We start from the raw sequence: 18,185 nt of genomic DNA, 5'->3' as shown, positions 1-18,185 counted from the left end.
TTTCTTTGAACAAAATAGAAAATGAAAGATTTATAAGGAAAAAAAGAGGCTTCTCATCCAACATCGGTGTTTGACCTCAGAGATTAATTTTGGAAGAATGTTTGTGGTATTTTCTGACCGTACTCAGAAAGTTCACAAATAGTCATGTTAAATGTTTAGGACGTTTCACAGCTTCTTTTACAAAGAAAAAATGCCAAAAAACTAAAAAGACATAAATAAAATTGAAAATGAAAGATTTAAAAGAAAAAAGAGCCAAGCATTGTTGTCCAACATCAGTGTCTGACCTCAGAAATAGATTCTAATAGAATGGTAAAACATTAGTTTTAATGGTCCAGTCCAGAAATAATCAGATGTTCATGTGGTGGGATATCAGAGGTTTTACTAAAAAACATAAAAAAGTGAAAAACCGAATGAAATAAATTGAAAATGACAGATCTAAAGAGAAACGGATCTCAAAAGGGACTAAACTCAGATTAAACGTGAGTCCAGGGTTGTGAGGATATATAAATACCCTCCCCTCCATTGAATGTTGATGCTCTCCTTTTTCAGACGTAGAGCACCGCTGAGCTGGACCTGGACCTCCTCTGGTCCGGCCCGCTCCGTAGCGCTGTTAGCAGCTCTGATGTCCTACATGCCGTTAGTGGAGAGAGGCAAAGAGCGCCGCCGTCGTTTCATTCTGGTCCATAACCATTAGCATCGCTGTAAAAAGATACGACCGTCTGACAGGAGCGAAGCCACATAGCTGGACTGCTCAGCTGCTCGCCAGAAGACGTCATTATTTTTTACGACTTTCTCTTCTTCGGCTCTTAATGTCCCATCCTTCCTGTCTTTTAGTGGCTGAGGCCGGAGGATGAGGGAGATTAGTGGTGGGAGAGACCATCCGGTTAGCAAAACAGCCGCAGGTTTGATTTCCTCAGAATTACCAGAGTTCTGAGACGACTTTGAGTGTAATCGATGCCGCCGGGCCAGAACCTCGATAAATCTGAGTCCTTTAATGATGCAGGATTCACTTTCATCCAGAGGAAAACATTGGTTTGATCAAGCAAACTGGGATTGTTTGAATAGTATGAATTATTTCCTTTTAAATTATAGCTAAATAGCTAAACCAAGGGTGTTCGAAGTAGGGTCACGGGCCATTTTTGGCCCGTGAACTGTTTGTTGTAGCCCTCTAATAATAATTCAATAAATGAAGACAAAACTACAACTTTTAAATCGAAATCTACTCACAAATATATTATAACAACATAACATTGAAGGCATTAATGGATTATTGACATAACAGTCAATTAATTTATAAATTGATTAATTATTAACGGGGGATTTGGACTCAAAAAAAGGCCAATTGCTGAAAAAAAAAATACAGAGTAGAAATTAAGCCAAATTGCACATAAATATAAACATATTGCATTTAAGATTTAACAAACAAACACCCTTTATCTTATTTATAAAAGCTGTGTTTTGAGAGCCTCTACATAAACTCCAGCTAGCGTAACGGACTTCCCTTCACTGCTGCTCAATGGAACTATGGAATTTTGAAAGTCAACTTCCGGTTATCTGAACTTGATTTAGCAAATTAGCTAAATGCTCAATTCTGAGTGAAATATTTAGCTTGGAAACTATAATTTTGGCAAATATGTTATCAGAAACCCTACATATAAACATAAAACTATCATAAACAACAAGGTGTCTTCAGTCAGAGGCGTTTCACATCTGATGTGATACTGACTGCTACAGGAGATCCTGTCTGTCTTCTGCTTTCAGCATTTACAGAAAGATTTAAACTCTGGAGTAAAAGTGTTTTTAAATTTCAAATCTGTTTTGCCATACTTGTAAATAAACGTCAGTAATTATCATCCAATGTAACCATGGCAACAGTTGAAATGCTTAATGATTTGTGCTTAATGTGAGAGTAAGGTGATTTGGGAGGATAGCGTTTGGTTTTGCTGAAAGCACCTGGTCGCCCCAGGTCAGAGTTTTAATAACATTTAAACTTTTAAAGAGTCATTTTACAATATTTTACCACATCACACGAGAATTATTTGGTGTTTTACGTTGAAATGATCATAAAGTGGAGAACGGTTGGATATTAGAGTCCATTTTGAAGTCAGAGGGTTTAAAGTGACCGACATCAGTCGACACACACACACACACACACACACACACACACACATTTTACACTCACAGAAAGCACTTCACGTGCTCAACACGTCTCAGAAACTGTTTACTCTCCGAACAACAGCCAATTACCCGGACAGGGCGGCTTTCAGCAGCTAGCAACCGCACAGGCGCAAACATTTGGACGTACTCCGTGTTTTCCACACGACGCTGTTTGGTTTTAATTAAACCGAATCAAAGCAGCGAACATTCCTGGCTGTAGAAATAAATACACAGTTGAAACCATTTCTCAACACAGACCTTACTGTTAAACATGCCCAAGTCTTTCAGTGCCATCGTTTCTCAAACGGACTATTTTCTCCCGTTTTCACAGGGCTTGTTAAGCACTTTGATGAAAACTGTCATACAAACGTAATTGGCAGGCCCATATTAACCCAGCGAGGGGCCCTGGCCAGCTGGGGGCAGTTACTGCCCTCTTTGTTTCCCCGTCGCTGCAGGAATATTTGCCAAACACCTCAACCATGTGCCGAGTCTCCCTAAACAAAACCTGGAGCAAAAAGCTGCTGCTTCGCCTTCAAAACGTCGTTTTACACCAAATTCCTACCATGGAAGCAGAATATTATGTTATATTATACGCAGATGATAAGCTAGTATTTATTATACAACCTTTTTGTAAAAACTAGGACTGGAAGTAAATAATTTTAGTAATCGATTATTTTTGATCATCAATTTGATAAAAACAAAAAACTGGCAGCTTACAAACATAACTCAGAAAATAATTCAATTCCTGTTTTAAATAAGAAATAAAGAATGTTATTTCCCAACCTGTAGTAACACAGCATTACTTTAGTGAATGTTTGATCATCTGTCACTAAAAAAATACTGTCTACTAATCAATTTTTAAAAAATATTTATAGGAGATTTTATTTACAGAATTTGAAGCTAAAGCTACGCTAATCAATGAGTTTTGGGTGGAAAATGCACAGAAAAGAAGATTGTTTTAATCTAAATGGAAAAATGTCTATATTATTTGTATAAAAAGAGAAGAAGCCGAACGCTGTGAACGTCACAGCACTGATCCCAGTATAGAAGCTCTATTCATAGTGGTGACACACAAACTGTGATGTTCAATAAAATCCTCTTTGAATCATCACAATATAAACAAACATACAAACACAGAGTGACAGCAGATTAAGAGTTAATGTCCTGGAGAATTTCAGTTGTATTTGAATTTGGTGAACTTTCACCAAAAACAAGTCATGAAATGTTTTAAGAAATATGAGATTAAACTAAAATCCTCAGAGTTTTATGAGGCATCAACTGTTTTGATGCTAATCAACCAAGCAGCAGCTGTTTTCCCACCTTGTATTTCTCTTCAAGCGATTCCAACTCAACCCAAACAGGAAGCCATCTCTTATGTTCACCCGGTCCAGTCGTAGAACCGGGCCGTCCCGGTTGAGTAGAGGCCTCAGTTTAACACCTGCGGGGCACAAAGCGGGCCTCGCCTCGCCTCGCCTCCGCTGAGATGGAAACCCGATCCGCGCCCTGCAGGCGGGCGGCTGACCCGCCTCGTTCCTGCCCTGACAGCCCGGCGAGCATCACTCAGGTAACACAAACGGCTCTGACCCGACCCGTGTTCACACAGGTGTGTGAGTCTCTGTGGCTTTACGTGTGAAACATGTCCAGACCCAAAGCTAAGCTAGCTACAGGTACCAGCTGTAATCCCACAGAACGAAAATAAGAAACGTTTTAACAGGAAAAGGATCAAATATTGGTGAAAATATTAGCAGCTTATTGCTAATATTTAATAGCTGATTGGTAGAAAAACCTGCATTGTTGATGGTTACAAACCAAATTATGTTGTAAAATAAAGTTTGGAAGCTTCTTTTATCTTAACATATTCAAGTTTTTGGTCTATGACTGCAGATTAATGACAAAAATAATAATCCCAACTCAGCTTCATTTATAAAGCAATATCAAAACAAAGACATTTAGTAAATATCTATGGGGTGAAAATTCACTCAAAAATAAGAGCAAAAAGTTGGTTAAGCAGGTAAAATACGCTCAAATTAGCATGAATCAAATGATAGAAATAAGTCTAAGTTTAATGACTAGTTCTGATAAATACAGTGTTAATGAAGCACTTTAGCATTAGCTTCCACTAAATACAGCATTAGTGTAGCGATTACTGTAACTAATGTTTATGATTACTGTTCAAGGTTAGAAAAACAAACATTTTAGCTAGCAGCTACACATTGAGTTATATCAAACTGGTTTAAACTTTGAATGCTGTTCCCACAGTTTGACAGTTGATCTCTAAACCATAAATCATGAGAAGAAATGCACTAAATAGTAAATATGTGAGGATTTCATCAGCAATAAAAAAAAAGATGCTAAAGAGATCCGGTTTCAGAAACAGCAGATATGGGCTGAGAAAGCTGCACAAACAAGAACTTCCTTTATTAAGCTGGATGAAGCAATTCTTGGCTCATATGTGAGGGAACACACACACCACACACACACCACACAACACACACACACGCACACACACCACACCACACACCACACACACACACACACACACACACACACACGCACACACACACACACACACACAGCATTCCTGCTGCCTTCTGGCTCTCGTCCCACCACACTTGTCACCGGACGGCGCAGAGGGCCCTGCAGTGTGTGCAGGTCGGCCTGAAGAGGCTTTCACGGCCCTCTTAGCATGCAGATGGTGTCAGGTGACGAGACCCGGAGCGGGACACAGATGGGTGTGTGTGTGTGTGCTGCTGGGGCCCCAACTCGAGAGCTTGTTTCCAAAAATGAGACTCCAGCCTCGGGGAAAACGGCTCCGACCCGCTAAGAGCTGAAGAACATCAGCTGGAACGGCTGCGAATGGAAATAAACTCAGGGTTTCTACAACATTCAGGTTTCTTTTTTAAAATCCACTTGGAAACCAGCAGAGTTGGGTAGCAACTAGTTACTTTTCTTGAAAAACGTTTACTTGACTAATCTTGTCATGAAGCATTGCTACTCTTAGTTGAGTAAAATGTTAGTAAATGAATCTGGCAGTGAAGACGAGCGTCCTAAAACCTCCAGGAACAGAAACAGACGTGTTTGTTGGAGGACGGCTGCTAATTGGGCGCAGCAGCATTTGCTCTTTTCAGCGCCGCAGCAGATGTGAAGCAGGTTTCACAGGCGGCACATGAGCTGAATGTAAATGACCTCGTTGACCTTTATCACTTATCAGACACTGAGGATGTCGGCCATTTTTACCGCTGAACACAGGAAGCCCTTTCAGTTGGTTCACCGATTCACTTCGGTCTGTAAAACGTGTTTTATTACTAGGATTGTTTCAGATTATAGCTAAACTATAATGCGCACTGCAAAGACACAAAAACTTACAGAGTATTTTGGTTTTACTAACTTACAAATAATCTTTCAGCAAAATGCAAGAGCTTGTTTTAAATTAACGACTGATTTCTGCTTCCATTGGCAGATAATTTAATTTATAACAAGATATTTTCCCCACATATAAGAAAACTATAACTTTTTTCATCAATATTAAGAAATTATTTACTTGAAACAGAGTCCTAAGTGAAACATTTAACCAAATATTCAGCAGACTCAGACAAACCTGACGGTCTGTTAAAGTTTCATCAGGTTTTTTGACAGAAAATGGTTTAGGAAAATTTTCTTTTGCCTAACTTTGTTATTTATTGGTATTAACACAAATTGTCGTTCTGGTTCTTAAAATACCAAAATTTCCATTTTACTTTACATCTTGGTCAATTTGAGTTTTTCACTCTTATTTGAGTTATTTCTTGGTCGGTTGAAGTTGAAGTAGTTCTACTTTTACTCCAGTGTAATTTCTGCCCACGTCTGATGGTGAGTTAAAGCAAGAGGAAGGACCAGCATCGTGTTCCCTCAGTCCCTGGTTTCAGTGTTCGATCTCTCGCCGTTTCCCTCGTGGCAGGATGCAAGACAATCAGACATGGAGTGAAGTGAAGGGCTGAACCCAGCTGGGCTCATTGGCTCCAAACCAATGAGCCCAGTTCATTGGTTTGAAAACAAACTGAGCTGTGTTCAAAACTACAAACTTTATGGCCCCAATGTAGCTCCATACAGTCTATTGAGACATTTTCATCTCCAAAATACAGCTGAACTTTGTTTAGGAGCATCAGAGTAAAAGGAGATGGACACAAATGCAGGCCGCACTTTACAGATTTTAATCTGGAGGAAAAATTCACTTTCCTTTCATTAGAATAAAAAACAAACTGAGGTTTGTGTCAACGCATAAAAACTTTTCCCTCTAAAAGGGAAAATATTTCTGGTTCAAATATTGATTCGTTTTATAAAAACCACAAATTAAAAAAATAATTTCTGAAACTTTCACCGTTTCATGCGAGCGGCGGCCATATTGGATTGAAGGTAACGTCGACCTCACCCATTCACAATTTGAAGTTTTGACCTCAAAATGAAACTTTAAGGTGTTTCTAAACTTTATGGATGATTTTGAGATGTTTGTTCTGAGATACTTTATAAATCTGACATTTAATTAGGAACAAAAATGTCACCAGAAGTCAAAGATCTGAAGGGAGGAAGTTAAACTTCTCATGTCTCCAACAACATTTATCATCAAGAGCACAAACTGAAGCGGATGTTGAATATCTAAATGTAAAGTCGGCTGTAAATGAAAGCGACCAATCCTTTGTCACCGGAGATGAGACGGCTACACACACACACACACACACACACACACACACACACACACACACACACACACACACACACACACACACACACCTCAGATCTGCTTCTCATTAACACTCTGCGGTGAAGCTGCATCTCCCTCATGCCAAACAATCTGAGCGCTTGCTGCAATCTGCCTGTGAGGATCCATCCAGCAGAATCAGCCCAATTTGTTTACGGTTCATTATTTTATACCGTTTGTTTTGTTTTTTTTTCCACTTCCAACACAAAAATCTGAATCTGAAGCCAATAAATTACGAACAAACACATCAAAAACTGCTCCGGTCAGCAAAAACTGACAGTTTCTAAACGTTTCCTAAACTGGTGACGAGACGTAAGATTAAAACGACTGAAGGAGAAACAAATACGGAGAAAACACCAAAAACGGAGCCGCCATCTTTGACAGGGAAGCGTCAAGATGTGTTTCCTGAATTTAGAAGGTTAAAAGGTTTTTGTGGAGATTTAATGTGATAAAAAAACCTGGACCGATGGCCATTCAGGCTGCAGACGCTCTGAAATCTATTGCTTCTGATTTAATTCCCCGTATGGAAGAGACTCAGATCAGATTTTTGAGGTGTGAAAAGATCAGGATTGTGTCGTTCAGACTGCTAGTTGGTCACGTTTAACCCGTCTCCCGAATGTGAAGATGTTCAGTTTAACGCTGCAGAAATGAGACGTGGATGAAGGAAGCGAAGGTTCAGCTCAGTCTGACTTCCTCTCTTTAAATTCAAACGATAGCAGCAGGTATATGCTGCTAAACCGTACCAATTGTTTTTAGTGACGATATCTTGCTACACTTGAAGTGAGAGAAGCTTAACGGGTCAGTGTGTTGGAAAGTAAACCTTTTACCAGCTTTACAGCGTGTCGTTTTTCACTCATCAAAAACAAACTTTGGGTGTTTCCCTGATTCTTTCACCATGTTTTATAACTTATTTAATCTCCATGGCAACCGTTCAGCTGTGCTAAACACCTGGTTGGCCCTAGCCCCGCCTCCGAGGACAAAACTCCTCCCCCACTCAGCTCCTTCAGACTAGCCTGCAGCGATTAGCAAACACCTGCTCAGTGAAATGCTGGTATGAACGTTGCTAAAGGGTTAATGGAGGAGCCATGTTGGGATGACCTCCTGAAGGCGGAGCTTCAAGTAGAAGCTCTTAAAGAGACAGAGGCCCAATTTCAAGGCGTTACGTCTTCTAAATCATATTTAAAGACCAAAAATGTTGCATCTGATATTAAAAATGTGTAAATATTTTGCTTTGTGAGGATGAGAATGTGAGGTTTAAGTGTCATTTAATGTGGGGATAATTTCAGTTTATCCGTAGATTTAAATGTTTGTAGGTTAAGAACATCTTTTATTCTCCTCCTGATTCTTTTCTAACAATAATGTAAAATTGCGCGTTGATGGGCAAAATAACTTTTATTTTTCTTGTTTTACTTTTTGTCTGTTTGAAATAAATATAAACATTTTATAACAAGTGAAGTAAACTAAATTTTCTGGAGTTTCTCCAGATTATTTCTCTGATAACATGGGAAAAAATGTCTAATTAGTAATAAAACTGCTAGTTTAACAAGCTGCTGAAAAGTTACTGTTTAGTTAGTTTTGCTGTAGTTTAGCTGTAGTTAGTTTTTAGCAGTAGAAACTAGACCACAACTAGTTGGTGACATTTTGTGTTTTTGCAGTGAAGCAGGGATTTCCAGCCTGTTGGGCTCAGACCTGAGCTCCGTTGTGGATCAGAGATCAGAGAAACGCTCTGCGGTCGGCGGCCGAGGCGCTAATCCTCGGCAGAAGGTGTCGCCGTAGAGAGGAGCCTGTCAGCGCCGCCTTCGCCTCTTTTCGCCCTCATTCCTCTGATAAAAAACAGCAGAAGAGGCCGAGTTCAGGCGAAGCCGCCGCCGTCGCCGCCATGACAGGCGTATCGCCGTCCCTCGTGTGACAGAACCCATTTGTTCCTGGTCTGCTGGGCCTGATTCGGGCCTGACAGCTGGAGGTGAGCTGTGGAGGACCAGCGACAGGCTGGTGGACGACGAGATAAGGAGCAGAAAGGAGCGGCGGGTCACAAAACCCACTGGAGACGGAGCCGCCACACCGGGAGGAAAGGAAGAAAAGGCTTCTGGTGTTACAGCAACATTTAGTTTTACTTCCTGTTTCTTCATTTCTCTACCTGTGAAGCACTTTGATCAGCTGATGTTGGTATAAATGTGTCAGAAATAAACTTTGACTAGGCAGCATTTCCACGTTTTACGCTTTCACTCATTCGCATTTGCTAAACGGTGTTTACCTGACTTTAGGAACTGAAGCTGAATTAAAGTTGTTTCCTCAGCAGCAGATTCATTTGTTAGATTTTCAGCCTTCACACTGCAGTCAAAAGAACCAAACTGTTTGAAAAGCTGTTCCTCCTGGCCTGTGGGGGCGCTGTGTGGATGAAAAGAGACATGGCGGCTCAGACTGAGTCACTTTCAGATAGTTCCAGAAAGGAAGTGGTTTTGTGGGGCTAAAAACATCGGAATTGGGAATTTTAGGATATGTGGCACATATGCCTGCCCTGCGAACCCCAGGGCATTCTGGGTAAATATCCAACCAAAACAAGTGCACCAGTCCAGTGATAGCAGGAGAAATGAGTAGAGAGGAATCCTACAACCACTCAAATCTGACGCTGCTCCTTTTGTTTACTTTTCACAAAGAAGGAAGATGTAGTCTGAGGTGCTAATGGAGTTTTTCTCAGTGGTTCTTGGTGCAGCGCCTCCACAGGCCAGGAGGGGAACAGCTTTTTCACTTAGTTTGGTTGGTTTGACACAGTGCAAAGCAAAACAGAACCACAGCAGCTGAAATGTTAGAAATGTTGCAACTTTGGTCCCAAATAGAACCGAGTCTAACAGATTATCAGGTGTGAAAATATAATAATCGACTTAGAAAACTATTGGATCTGAAACCAACTGGATTAGCTGGGAGGTAAAAAGATTGTAATTGTTCTGGTAGCTGAAGTTGAGGAAACAACACAGTGTGGCTGATAAAAGCTGCGGCTCCAGACGTTTCAACCAGACTTGTGTTGTGAATAAAGTCATTTCAGAGTAAAGGTGCAGATCTGTCAGCTGTACCTGGAGCAGCGCGGCTAACGAGGCGTGTGTGGTCCCGGTACCACCGGCCTGGCTCCGCCGCGCTCCCCGAGGAGCCGCTGCCTGGCGGCGCCGGGCCGGCCGGGCCCGCTGGATGAAAGCGCTGAACGACGGCGCAGAACAAAGAGGAAGAGGAGGAAACCCAACTGTCTGCTGTTTGCAAATGGACTGCCTCTGTCTGAGCGTCGCTCTCTTATCCCTCATAATCCGCTCCACAAACACCGATGAGGATCTCCTGACACTCCGCTTCCCCCGCCGGGGATTTTCTACCTAAACAAACAGCCAGAGCCAAACGCACACAAATAAATAAACTGTGGAGAAGCTGCAGCTGCAGCTGGATCAGAGGATGATCGTTACTCTGGATCCTGGGAATCTGATTACAGACTTATGAGGCGACAACATTTACTGAGATTCCTGGATTTGATTAAAACGTTATGGAGAAAACTTTAACAAAACGACAGAAAAGGAACTGAAATGACCTTGTTTTATATGTGACTGAGTGAGAAAAACTGCATAAACTACAGGAATATAAGTGAAAATATTGAGAAAAGTTGAATAAAATAAAGCTGAAATATTCAGAGAATAAAACCACTTTACAGCAAGCTGTGCAAAAATAAAGAATAAAGAAGTATTACAACAAATAAGTGGTGATAATATGAGAAAGTTGACAAGAATAAGGAGATAAATCACAGAATTATGAGAATCATGTCTAATTTTCCATCCCTGATTCATCTAAATTAATAAAACATTTACCAAAATATAACCGAGTGTCGTGATTTTATTTGGGTTTTGCTCCCGTTTTGTTTGGTTTGTGGTTTTTAGATCTTTTATCCCAGTGAAGCAGGTGATTCCCAGCATTCCCAGTATTCCCAGCATAGCTCCAGACCAGCCATAACTCTCGGTCGGTCGGTGGGTCGTTAAGACAGCAGGCCATTAGCTAAATGGAGGACGAGCCCTGACCTCTGACACACATGCGGGTTGCCAGGTTGGTGCAGAAAAATACAGCTGAGGGCTTATTAATGTTTTTCATAAATGTTTCAGAGGAAAATTGTCATCAAAACGTTTAATAAAATGCTATTACATCATCAATGATTAGCAAATGTTTAACCAAGTGCAATCCAACAGAAACTTTATGATTTATAATGACACATTCACACAAAAGCAAAAACTGTTTTCAGTCCCAGTTGGATCTGGTTCTGGTCAAAATACCAAAAATGTAGTGAATTGTCACAACTCTATAAATGTGGTCAATAATATGTGTATAAATATAGAGATTTTATTAGGGATGAAACAAATAATTGGGCCATTGAAGGTAGAAAAAACAGATTTTAGCCAAAAAACTCAGAAATCTTTGGAAGATTTGAAAAGAAAAAGAAAATGCTAGAAAAAATAGGACATTTTGAGATTCATCTGAGACATTTTACATAAAAAAATTATTTCTGAGATTTAAAAAAAATCTCAAATTTTGAGAATAATCCAAGGAATTTGCTAGAATTCATGAAATTTAAAAAGTCTGCCAGAAAAAGTTAAAAAATGTTGAGAATATCTCAGAAATCTTCTAGAAAAAAACATTTCTGAGCTTCGAAAGTCAAAAATTTGTCAGAAAAATGTTCAACGTTTGGAATTTTACAGAGTTTACAAAATGTTTGACCTTTGAAACTCAGAAATGTCCAAATTATTTCCTACAAAACTTTTAGAAAATCTCAGATTGTTTACTTCTGAGCTCAGAAATGTCCTTTCTTTTTCAAAAAAAAAAATCTGAGATTAATCCCTAAATCTTTTTTTTTTAAACTTTATACACTTAGAAACATCGCATTTCTTAACTAGAAAAAAAAATCAAGTTTTTCTCAAAATTTGAGCTCTTTTCTAGCAAATTTTAAACTTTTCAAACTCCAAAATGTAAGTTTTTTTCTAGAAGATTTCTGAGTTTTTTGGTGGAAATTAACTCATCTGTGTGTGTGTGTGTGTGTGTGTGTGTGTGTGTGTGTGTGTGTGTGTGTGTGTGTGTGTGTGTGTGTGTGTGTGTGTGTGTGTGTGTGTGTGTGTGGGTTAACATGAGCAGGTTTTACGTTGTATTTACTTGAAACTGACCAATCTGGCAACCAGCTGCCATCCTTCAGCAGTAAACGGGGATCTTTTCCCCATCATGGCGGCCATTCGCTGTAAATCTCAACCGGACCGGACCGAGTGACTCTCCTGCTCGTCTCGTCACCGACTCAAACTGCCGGCGGCCAGGAAACGACCTTCATTTTTACTTTTCGCCTCCCTCCAGGGAGGCAGAGGGAAAAACTAAGCGTAGCTAATAGCCGTGTTAGCTAAACGAGTCACATGTGCTGAGGGGTTACTGAATGACTTCCCCAACACGCTCTGAAACAGATGATGGCTGTTACCGCACGGCTAAACACGGGGCATGAATTACGGAGGAGTGTTGGGGTGAAAATAACGCGTTTCTTCCACCGCTGGTGAACTAAACCTCAAAAATCCCCAAATAATGGCAGCAAGGCGAATTCCAAAGACATGAGCTGGAAGTAGGCGGACAGCAAGGCCCACATCAGAGTGATGATGCGATGCAATTCGTCCAGATTTGTTAACGATTCAAGGGGAAAAAAGAGGCTTCTGGCGGTTTGAGCGCTGATGGTTTTAATTTAATTTGGCACACATTGTCTCTGGGAGCTGTGTTGACAGAGCAGATGTTTGCTGTGCAGTAAAAATGACAATTTATGTGCCAAATGAACAAAGACATAATCATTCACAGGGTCATTTTTTATGTTTAGAGTTTTCCACAGGGGCAGAGCCACGGGGTGGCCATGAGGGGACCGGCGCCCATCAGGAAATTCATGTACCTCCAATAAGAACCGACTGGAACGAGAAATACATTACAGAATAAAAAATACAAATATTTTCACAAAGGTGAGCAAAGTAACTAATGAGAATTTAGATATGCAGATAAAATTATCTCGTTTTGTTGTTTGGTTTTGTTGGAAAGCAGAACAAGACATTTTAGTTCTTCAATCATAAGCCAACCATCTGTTGCTTAAGCGAGTTAATCACTGATTCTCTGTTAGGTTAATTTATAAATAAAAAACAGACAAAATAAAAATCTGTACTTGGGTCCAAATAAAATATTATTTAAATTGTTTTTTCATTCAGACATAGTCTCATACTGGTGCAAATTTATATTGTTAATAGTTATAGTGAAAAATTTCTTAGACTTTATTGTAGCGCTAATCTCCGTATGCTAGTCAAAAGGCTAACACTACAACAGAAAACAAAACTAGTTAAAATAAGTTTTTTTTGTTATAACTGGATGGCCAATGAGAAATGAGAACATTTAAGGTTATAATTAAATCTGAAACTTGTTAAACTGAGAAACTCATTGCAAGAAGATACAAAACTTGTTCACAAAGGAAACTTTCACGTAAAGCAGGAAAAAGAAAGATCGCCAGTAGATCTTCCAGATTGTGTCACTTTCACACATTTTGGCTCCATTAGATGTGAATCCTGATTAGGGAAATCAAAGCGTGCCAACTCTCTGTGTTTTTAACGGGTTTCCATAAATCAAAGAAGAAGAAACCGGACGCCCACAGGTCGATGACGCCTCCGCCCCGCCGCCGCCGTCACCCACCGTTTCATCGGTTATCGGCTTCCCGCGCGCTAGCGGGCGTCCCGCCTGTTCAAAGCGCGGCGCTGAGCGGCGCATCGAGCCGCTGCGGAGGATTTCCTCTGATCTTCTTTGTTTGGGTCGGCCGCTGAGTTTTTATTGACCGTCTGAGGAAGAGGGAGGAAGAGGAGCTGCGATAAGGTCACGACCCCCCGCTCGCGCCTCGCTGATAACGCAGGACTCGCTCTGGACTTCAAACACAGATAACGCGCCTCGCTGTTATCTCCGTCTGAAACGGCTTCCTGGAAATCAGGTTTTAATCAACCGAAAGAACGAGAAAACAAAAAAACAAAACATAGATGGAAAACAAAGATTGGGAGGACAGAGACCCAACTTCCAGTTTTCTTTCAGTTTTACTGTAAAAAACTTCATTTATGCTCCTATGAAAAGATAAAATACTGAAATTCACTCTGAGTGGAAGGAAGAAGTTTCTACAGCGCAGGATTCAGAAAAACTCAGCAAAAATGAAACTGAAAGAAGGAAAGACTAAAACAAAACAGGTTGTAACAAGGTAAAGATAATAGGAAGAAAGGAAGAAAAAAGAAAGAAGGATGGACAAAAGGAAAGGATAAAGGATGCAACAAAGTAAGGAACTAACGAAGAGAGCAACGAAGGACGATATGCGGTAAAAAAGAAGGAAGGACTAAAGGAAAGGAGGGAGGATGCAGCACAGTAAAGTTACTGAAAAGCAAAGAATGGAAAAAAATGAAGGAAGAAAAGATAGAAAGGACCAAAGGAAGGAAGGGAGGAAAGGACACACCACTTGAGGAAACTGAACTCCAAACTTTCCCTCACCTCCTGCTAGCTTAACGTAAACGGCTGTTAGCGGAGCCGCCGCCGCCGTAAATCAAGACGCTGAGCTGACATGAAGACGAGACCAGAACCAGACAGACAGGAACTCTGATATCACACACATACACACACACACACACACACACAGCATACATAAACACACACACTCAGCTCACAATGGCGCTCCACACGCCAGACGAACACGGAGAGATCACAGGCCAGCTGACATAGTTGTGTACACGCTAATTATCCACGCTAGCTCGCCCACAGCGGGCTTTTCATGAACAAATCACACTCTCTCTCTCTCTCTCTCTCTCTCTCTCTCTCTCTCTCTCTCTCTCTCTCGTGTCGGGACCGGGACCGCCGCCATGTTTGATCCGGCTTTGATCCGGGGTGAGAAGTCCTCCGCCCCCGACGGTAAAAACAAAACGAGTTGTTGTCGGGGCGCTTGACAGCCGAGGATGCTGCGTTTTTGTTCCGGCGCTCCGTGAACAGCCGTTTTGTTTGAAGGATGACATCCGGACAATGGCCGCCATCGCACAAAAGCTTTTAAATAACACCGGGGTCACGGGGTCAAGACCGGCCGACCCCTCGTGACACGAAGGCGACGGAATAACAAGAGAAAGACGAGCCAATAAAGCCTCCATGTTGGTTTTTCCATTTAAAAATCTGTATGATCTGACGTTGACGCCATGTTTCCTGCTGTCGCCACGGCGATTGAAGGGTCCAGTGGAAATCCAACCTCATCCGAGCCCTGAGTCGTTTCCGGTGGAACATCCAATTTATTCTGAAAACTGACAAATAAAGGAAGGAAAACTTGAACGGATTTTTTTCAGGCCAATTTTTTGTGAAAGGAAAAAAAAAATTAATCATAAGCTACATTTCTTACGACTGAGGATTAGCTTAAAAAAGTAAATTACAGGATTTAGTCACATTATTATGAGGAAATAGTCGTATGACAATGCTGTCAATATACTACAGAATAAAGTCATAATATTAGGAGAAAAAAGTAATAACACCAGAATAAAGTCACTATACTACCAGAGTAAAGTTGTACGCTAAAGATTTCGTAATATTACGTTAATATTACATTACAATAAAGTCGAAATATTACAAGAATGTCAAAATATTTAGAAATGAATGAGATTAGATAAAATTAGGAGAAAATTTAGCTTGAAAATAAATGGAGTAAGTCAATGCTAGTGACACCCAACATATCACTAGCATATTGCTAACATGTGCCTGACTATATTTTAGCTAACCTTGCTAATTTTCATCATCAGAAACCCTAATGCAGGTCTGACTGACACGCACTTTAAAATTTCTTCGGAAATATTTCCCCTTAGGATCAATAAAAAATAACTTTATTAAAAACCTCACATGCTACCAATAAAATATAAGTTAAGCTTAGTGTTTTTGCTAATTTTAGCTTATGCACTAATGTAAGCATAATAAATGGAGTAAGTCACTGTTGGTCCTAATGCAAGTCAAACCCCACAGGCTACTGGTAGTGTCAAAATGCTACATGCTTACATGCTAGTAATAGCCCTCATGTCAGTTAGCTTTACAGCTAAAATAAACATTTTAGCTAATTTCTCATATATTAGCCACAACTAGAATATTAAATAGAGTACGTCCACATGCTACATACAGAATCTAGGCTGATTTTAGCATTTTAGCTCATTTAGCTAATACACTAATGTTAGCATAATAAATGAAGTCACAGTTAGCATGCAAGTGAAACCCCATGTAGAGCAACATGCTAGTTGCTCTGCATGTTGGTAACAGCCCTCATGCTAATGTTAGCTTACAGCTAAAATAAGAATCTTAGCTCATTTCTGATACATTAGCCACATTAGCATACTGAATTGAGTATGTGTAAAGCTAATTCAATGTAGTGATACCCCACACGTCACTAGCATATTGCTGAAATACTGACCATATTTTATCTTAGTTGAGCTTCGTTTCTAATTATCAGCATCAGATCCACTGAGTCCTTCATGACATCCAACCAATAAAATTCCTGTTTAAGTTTTCTTTCTGCTGGATGACTCCTCTGTCGCCGATTCTTCTGTTTTAAGACGTCACAGCTAGCATTAGCATTTTGCGTACTTCAATGAAACTAAGGTTTTCTCCCATCAAACAGAACCGAGTATTATTCCACATCTGGTTTGCACAGGCGAATGAAGAGGAAAGTGGAATGTGTGCCTGTCTTTACTTATCCACATGTAGCACTGAGAGCTCGCTGTGAAGAAATTCTTTTGATTTTTTTTTGTTGTTGCTGGAGAGAAGAACGACTTTTAACCAGCTTGATTTCAACAGGGAGACACAATAATCCTCCAAACATCAACACAAACATGCGTCAGATCCCCTCCATCGGGTCCAGCTCACCTGTTTTCTATCAAACATGACAAATTTACAGCGATGACGTAGCTGGAGAGGGAAAACTCCCGTGAAAGTAGCAAGAGGGGAAAGTGCTATCTCAGCAATCTGGGCCTGAGTGGGTGATCAAACAGAAACCAGCGAACAGAACCGTCAACAGTCAAAGCATCGTCTGTCCACACTGAGACACCAAACGCCTGTGAGCGTGGGAGTCCGTCTGCTCTTATCTCTGAGGGTCGATACACAGACGTAGGTGAACAGCGGTCGAGTCGGTTTCGACGCGCCGCGGCTAATCGCCCTACGCGGAGAGTCGGATTGGAGCAGCATCAGCTCAAGCGTGACGAGCCGAGTGGCGGCCGGCGTCTGATTCTATGCGCGGCGAGACTTTGGGTCGTCCTAAATAAAGCGCTGACAACGTTTTCATGACGAGTTGAAATGAGGATACAAGAGGATTCAGTTAAAGAATTCAGCTTCTGCGCTCCACAAATCTGGAACAAACTGACGGAAAACTGAAAAACAACTGAAACACTGAGTTCCTTTAAATAAAAACTAAAAACCCAAACCGCTTAGAGCAGCTTCTGAACCACGATAAATGAAACATTGTCCCAAAAGTCTGATGAATATTGATGATATTAACAATCGCTTGTCAAATACAATGGCTGCTGCTGGTTTTCACAATCGTTTAGTTTCCATGATGTAAATCAGTTTGAACTGCCTGAAATAAGGAATACAAATAAACTTGATTGATGAAAGTTGATCTGTTATGTTTCCTTGAACAGGTCAGGATACGTCTATGGCCTATACAAAACATGCTCATTAAATTTTTTTGTTAAAAAAATTATTCTTATATAATGAGATTTTAACAGTATTATGGCGTCCTGTCACTTTAAATCCGAATAATCGCCGCTCCCCCAAATCAACATTTAAACTCACATCTGAAAATGGCTGTAAACAGATGCACAATTATGCAACCACAGTTGTATGAATAGCATTAGTAGAGCCTCCTGTGCAACTAACAAGAAAGCAGCAAGTGGTTTTAGGATGCTAAAAAAACAAAACAAAACGCTTCTCTTTTCCAGCAGCCATTGAACAGCATATACAGAGGTAAAACCAGCTGACCAAAAATGCTGGAGCTCAGCTGGGGTTGCTAGGTAACGGGAAGTACCCGCTGACTTGTGGCTTTACTTTCTGTAAGTTTTTCAAACGGCTTGTTTTCCAGACACTAAAAGCTTTAAGTTATTGCCTAAAACTGTCTGAGTGGGTTTTTTAAGTGCTTACAGTTTCTAGAAGGAGTGGAAATTTCCATAATAAGTCAATTTGAAGCCTTTTCAAGGATCCACAGACACTTTGAGGACATTTGTGATCTCGG

At 40.5% G+C, this 18,185-nt stretch overlaps 1 long non-coding RNA gene across 2 annotated transcripts in view; it reads right to left on the bottom strand.

Annotated features, from left to right (window-relative positions):
* LOC145554076 (uncharacterized) overlaps nucleotides 1-18,185 on the bottom strand; it is a 332,923-nt gene that overhangs the window by 193,488 nt on the left and 121,250 nt on the right. The window lies entirely within an intron of this gene.

This window comes from Poecilia reticulata, chromosome 12 (genome assembly GCF_904066995.2).
Source record: "Poecilia reticulata chromosome 12, P_reticulata-male-v2, whole genome shotgun sequence".
Classification (NCBI taxonomy): Eukaryota; Metazoa; Chordata; class Actinopteri; order Cyprinodontiformes; family Poeciliidae; genus Poecilia; species Poecilia reticulata.
The sequence above is the reverse complement of the archived record's forward strand: the minus strand, read 5'-3'. Positions and strand labels throughout refer to the sequence as shown.